The following is a 6,431-nucleotide window of genomic DNA, read 5'->3' as shown; positions in this document are numbered from 1 at the left end:
AGTCGCCCACAGCAAGCATGCAGCGGTGCCCACAGAATGTGCTTCAAACACACGGCTGGCGATCCGTGCGTTAGCGTGTCGGGCACATGGTAATAACAAAAAAAAAAAGAAGACAGCGAGAAAACAAGCAAGCAGCACATCGCAGGGGAGGTGTTGCTCATAGTAGTCGTATGCGCCCGATCGGCGAAAGCCACAGTGCAACGATGAACGGTTTCGTTTTCGGCGTCGGCGCTGACAGCAGATTGCAGACGACAGGGGAGAATATTTCCTCCCCCGTTTCGGTGTTTCGTAGTGGCCGTACAGAGGGCGCTACGTGTAATTAGCTAAAGGGAGAAGCTCGCTGGCCCGGGGGAGAAACCCCTCGATTTCCTCCCTTTTTCTACACTTTTTTCCTAGAATGCAGGTGGTCAAAATTAATCCGGAGCCCTCCACTACGGCGCACACACCTCATAATTGATAGACGCCGTTATTAAAGCGCGTAGGTGAAAAGCATGCATCGTATCGAATCACACCCCACTGACTATGCCAAGCTTGGAGTTTGGCTACTTGGTGATTAAAAAGTATTGAAATGTGGGGGGTGGGGGGAGGCATTTAGCCTGGCCAATCAGGCTTTCGGTGCGCAAAGTTACGTCCCTCCGCAACTGCCAGTCACCGTGTGAATGTATTGTGTATAAACGCCCATTGACACTTGCGACAGGAGCAACAAAAGCGGTGCTGATTTGTTTTCTTGTTGCTGTGACGAAAATTGCTCGAATCTACATTAGCTGTGGATTCGAGCCAACCAAAATAGTTCAAAAGCAGGCTAAAATTCTTTTTGTGTGTCTAATAATGTAGCCATATATAGGACTAAATAAACCATGAAGTTTGAATTTACATGTATTTGACTTCTTCTGTCGGGTGGCTCCAAAAAAGAAACCTGTAATTGTTGCTTTTGGTTTTGCAGGGGCTGACCGAGGAGTTGGGGAAAAGTTTGAGCCAAGATGTTCCTGGCATGAAGCATGATGGGCACGTGAAAGGTTGTACTTACTTTGGAGGTGATAAAGCGTTAAATAAAGAATTTTCAAGCTTTGCGACATTGTCTCATCTGTTTTGCATGCCATACTTTGCAAAATGTAATCTATTTCATTCAGTATATTTGTTTTCAACAGCCTGCTTAACTGTTCAATACTTCACTTTTTCAAGCTAACTCTTTGTTCTTTAGCGTGCATTGCTGGAAATTTTGTCTTTAGCAATTTAATGAAAATATCCCAAACATACTCGGTATAGATTCATAAAGCCTAATGGTGTAGGTTTCAGTTTTCTAGTAAACTTGAGAACCTGTACTTGCTGTAAATTTCAGTGCTTTATTGATAACATACCTTGAAGTACTACTCCGGCTTTAAAAATACTTAATACAAAAGCCCCTTCTGTAGCTTGTTTGTAAAAACCCTAATTATAAATGCTTGTACCACACACTGCGGACCGACAACTCCACACCCTATTCATATTTTTCGTGGCAAGAGTGGGAGCAGTGGTGTTTGCAGTAGCATAATACAGTGGAAAGTTGCGAGCTTATTATCGTAACCGCTTTTCAATACGGAACCATGTGTACACTGCGGGCTGTCACGTTGAAGCATCCTGTTCACCAAAGTGGTAACTGCCTACTACAACTTATTTATGTTGACACAACAGCCCGCAGTGTATGCATAGTCCTTATTGAAAAGTCGTGACGATAAGCTTGCAACGTGCCACTGTATAATGCTTCTGTAACATCACTGTTCTCACTCTTGGCAAGACAAATATGAATAGGGTGTGGAGTTGTCTTCCACAGAGTGCATGGGGCAAGCATTTATAATTAGGGTTGTGCCAAAACAAGCTACAGAAGAGGCTTTGCGCCTCAAGGCATGTTATCAACAAAGCACTGGGGTTTACAGCGAGTACAGGTTCTCCCTGATTCGAAAAGTTTAGGACTAGAAGCGGACGTCCCGCGGACATCCAATATCTGCATTGTGTTGTTCCCTGGACGTCCCCTGTACATCTCGGTTTGGAAATGTCCGATTTTGATCATCCGCCGGATGTCGGGAAATCCGGCTGGGACGTCTTCGGATGTTCGAAGGATGAGCAATTCCTTTGCATCAGACCATTTCACAGACGTCGGTAAAACGTCCGCTGGCTTTCTGCGGACGTCTAACGGACGTCCAAATGTCCGACACCGGATGTCCAACGGATGTTCTATGGACATCTGTGGTTCATGGGAACAAACTTCTTTTGCAAGCTTGTGTGTGCGTCATATTTTCTTTTGAAATAGAAAAAGCTATAAATGGATATTATCACATAAAACACACCCTGGCTTCCGCTAATCGCTCTTTCGGTTTTCTAAAGCGTAACCTTAAACATGCTCCTTCTGAAAATCGAAAACGTGCCTTTACTACACTAATACGTCCTAAAATTGAGTATGCATCAGCCATTTGGGATCCCCATCAGGCATACATCGTAACTGATATTGGATCTCTGCAAAACCGGGCTCCTCGCTTCATATATTCCGACTACTCACCTCATTCTAGCGTCACAGCACTAAAACGTCGCGCAGAACTACCTGATCTAGCATATCGCCGCCAACTTTCCCGCCTATCACTGTTCCATAAGCTGTATCAACACGCGTCACTTCACGATGATTTCTTCGAGCCACCTCCAGTCATTTTCCCTCGCCGATACCACTCCTGCAAAGTTAAACGCACAAATTGCCACTCATCTACCTTTGCACGGTCTTTCATTCCACGTACCATAGTCGAACTGAATAATCTACCATCTCATATCGCTTCCCAAAAAGACAACACGACATTCCAGGAACTAATTCCAACAGCTAACCTAGCACTTTCCTCTTCTTTTTGGGTTTTTCTTTTCCGTCCTTCAAAATGGGCACTGAACATTTTTATTTTGGCTATGTATTTTATTTTTGTTGTTGTTGTTCTGATGGGTTGTACATCGTGTCGTGCTTGAATTTGAACCACCTGTATTATATTCCTGTCTTTTTTGTTGCTATAATAATTTGATTACTGCGTTATCACTTTTTTCAAGTTTACAATGTGTATTTATTTGCGCTTGCAGTGTGAACAATCCTGCTTCTTTTTGTTTATTTTTTCCGCTTTACTGCGCTAATAAAACACGTGTGCTATGTAACCCCCCTATGTACTACCCCCTCACGGGGCCTTTAGGGGCATTGTGAATAAATAAATAAATAAATAAATAAATAAATAAATAAATAAATAGATGAACTGGAAGAGGAATTTGAAAAAATGTGGGCCGCATAGTTACTCAGCATGCTACTTAATTTGGTCTAGTGCATGTGCAACCAGTGGGGATATGGCATGAACGATAAAGTCCTATTTACCTGCAGCGCTGCCTAAAAACAAGTCGACTCGACGCCGACAGGGGTGTGGGAGTTGCGTAACTAACATTCATTAATACCGGCACTGCTCCTAAAAGAAGCAAGCGTCAACTAATCACGCTGTAACAGAGCTGTCCCTCACATTTCAGCGCGAAATTGCTTATATTAGTACACACTAAACTTTTTTACACCCTTTTAGCCAAAAAGGGTGTAGTATAAGTGGAAAAAGGGTGTTGGGAGGCCTTTACACCCTTTTTCTTAAATCTCAACACCCTTTTCTCAGATCTACACCCTTTTTGTGTGAAACAAGGGCGTTGATCAACTTCAACACCCTTGGTTTTTCTTAGGGTGTTGAAAGGGCGTGGAATAAGTGTTCAGCTGTTCATTGAATGAGGCCATGCTTAGATGCATAATAGCACTGTAAAGAAGAAGGCACCTCCTGATATACTTCTATACTCTCAAGAAATTTTAAAAGGCAAAAAAATAATTGCTCCTATGTAATGATCGCTCATTTCCATATGCGATGCACCTCATGTCCCAAGTTTGGCTTTGACACGTGAAACACCAATTTGAACCTTCAAAATTAAAAAAAGGCTATAGTCGTGTGGCGAAAAGGGTGTTTACCGACTGCAACACGCTTGGTTTTCTTTAGGGTGTTGAAACGGTGTGAAATAGGTGTTAAGTTGCAAAGAACAACAGCGGAGCTGGGGATCGACCTAGTTTCTTCCGGTGTTGCTCAGTTTTGTTATGTTTGCTAAGCATTCCAATGTTCTTCCTAAGCTTGGATGACCGCTGAGTGGTGAGGCCAAGTTTAACCGGATTTTACAAGGCTGTTCCAATGTGCCCCCTCCGCCCCCATATCCAGGGGATCCAAGGGGGAAACAAGCTAGGTCGGCCCCCAGCTATGCTGTTTCTCCAGCCTTGCACCCCTATTGCAAGCTGCGCCAAATGTTTGCCTTTTAGTATCCAAAAAAGACTAGTACCTTTTAAATGGTATAGTAAGAGGTGCGCATACGCATACGCCCCTTGTGCTCACACTCTAACAAGCTCGAAAGCCGACTTCACTGTTATAATACGCTATCTGCGGTGGTGTACCCTTTACAGGCGCCGCAGTTCTTTTTCTTTGTATTTTTTTGCTAACGTCACCGAAAGTAGCTAAAGCTTGAAGAGCTGCACTGGTAATAAATTATGCCAATTCATATTGCTTTAAACATCGTTGGGTATAAAACACCCCCCGCTTGTAGAAAATGTTCAGTCCACCCGTGTAAACAGATACAAAATGCCTCCAAAGTTGGAGGTCTCTTCACCCTTTTTCTTAGATGGCGATCTTCTCTTAGACCCTTTTTCTTTATGCTCTTTTTCTTAGTTTCGAACACCCTAATTTGTAGCTTTACACCCTTTTGGGAAAACGGATGTTGAAATAATGAACACCCTTTTTGAAGGGTGTTGAGGTGGCGGGGAAGATTTGTTTGATATTTAATAGAATTCTATAGGTTATGGAACACAAAAACTACCTCCTGATTAAAAAGATTTTGCAAATCCGCGTGTTGATTTGTATATTCTCATAGTAAAATTAAAATTTCCGAAATTAGCGCCGTGTTGTTTTGTATATTCTCATAGTAAAATTCATACTTCCAAAATTACCGCTTAAAATATCTGTTTTTCGCGACAAGCCCACCGACTCGATCGGGGGGCTTTCTTATGCTGAAAATAAAAACAAGAACAGCACATGTATTACTAAGTAATTATGCACTCCCTGTACCGCTTGCATCCCATTGGTTTTCTTTCTCAATTCATCTTCGTTCCAACTGTAACTTCTGCGTATTCACTGTTTGTATTGAATGCTGCGCGCTCCGCCGGTTCACATTGCCACTGCGCATGCCATCACCTAAAAAAAGGGTGTGAGGATGCTCAACACCCTCTTTTTAGGGTGTTGAGCATCCTCAACAGCCTTTTTTAAGGGTGTTGAGCTCAACACCCTTTTTTTGCCAAAACACCTTTTAAGGCTGTTAGCCATGGCACAAGATTTTTGCAACCTTTTCATGCAAAAAGAGTGTAAAAAAGTTTATGGTCACATTAAACTTTCTTACACGCTTTTTGGCCGAAAAGGATGTTGAGGACCGCTTCCTGGACTTTTGTAATTCTCTTTGATTCCACTGCAACCAGGTATCCATTGCAATTTGGTACTGTGTCCAGCAATGCAGGCGAGGTAGTGGAGGTAGAAGACATGGCTGACTGCAATGTGGTTTGGGGACACGTACTTCCCCTCCTAAAAAAATCTGCAGAGCGGCATCGGAGGCCGTAAACATGCTCCACAGCTCCGGCTTGTGGTGCAACATGTAAAGGCGTAGAGCTATGTAACGGAATAGAGCTCGACCGCTCTCGAAGATGTTGCTCGTTTTAAACAAAATGAAAGCATTTCACAGATCTATGCGTGGCACGTACAATTCTGATTTACTTGGGCTAGCGTTTTTGCTTTTTGCCTCCATCACAAAAGTGGCCGCCGCTGCAGGGAATCGAACGTGCGACCTCGTGCTCAGCAGCACAATGCCTTAGCCACATAGCCACCGCGGCGGGTGATAAGTTTTTGCACGGGTGCATATGAAAGCATGTGACCACCAAGGATCAGTAGATAGCGATATTTTTACCTGCGAAAATTCCATCGCTACGCTCTTGTCAGGAGAAAGTAGACGGCCGCGAACTGCGGGATAGCTGGAGATGTTATGGAGGGCTTTCTGTAGGCACTGCTCTGTATTTCTCCATGATCGTGGGGGAACACCATATACAGATATCTATACACGTAGCGTGATCTTCACTCCACGTGGCAGGACTCGCTTCAGCTGAATAAGTGTCAGGTTGAAGAACAATGAACTCTGTACGGCCCCTAATGGTGCAGCCTTTGCTACAGCGTGATCGGAAGTGGGCCGTTTGGAGTAGACATAAAAAGCTGCCGCCCATCAAAATAGCCGGTATGCATCCGTATGTCCATTCATTGTAACCTAGTCACGCTTAAATTAAAGGGAAACTAGCACAGAAAGCGTTCAGGCTGGTTTAAAGGGACAGA

The sequence above is a fragment of the Haemaphysalis longicornis genome, unplaced genomic scaffold, assembly GCF_048455015.1.
Source record: "Haemaphysalis longicornis isolate Haplotype H1 unplaced genomic scaffold, Haemaphysalis longicornis Haplotype H1 scaffold_1, whole genome shotgun sequence".
NCBI classification, from domain to species: domain Eukaryota; kingdom Metazoa; phylum Arthropoda; class Arachnida; order Ixodida; family Ixodidae; genus Haemaphysalis; species Haemaphysalis longicornis.
The sequence above is the reverse complement of the archived record's forward strand: the minus strand, read 5'-3'. Positions refer to the sequence as shown.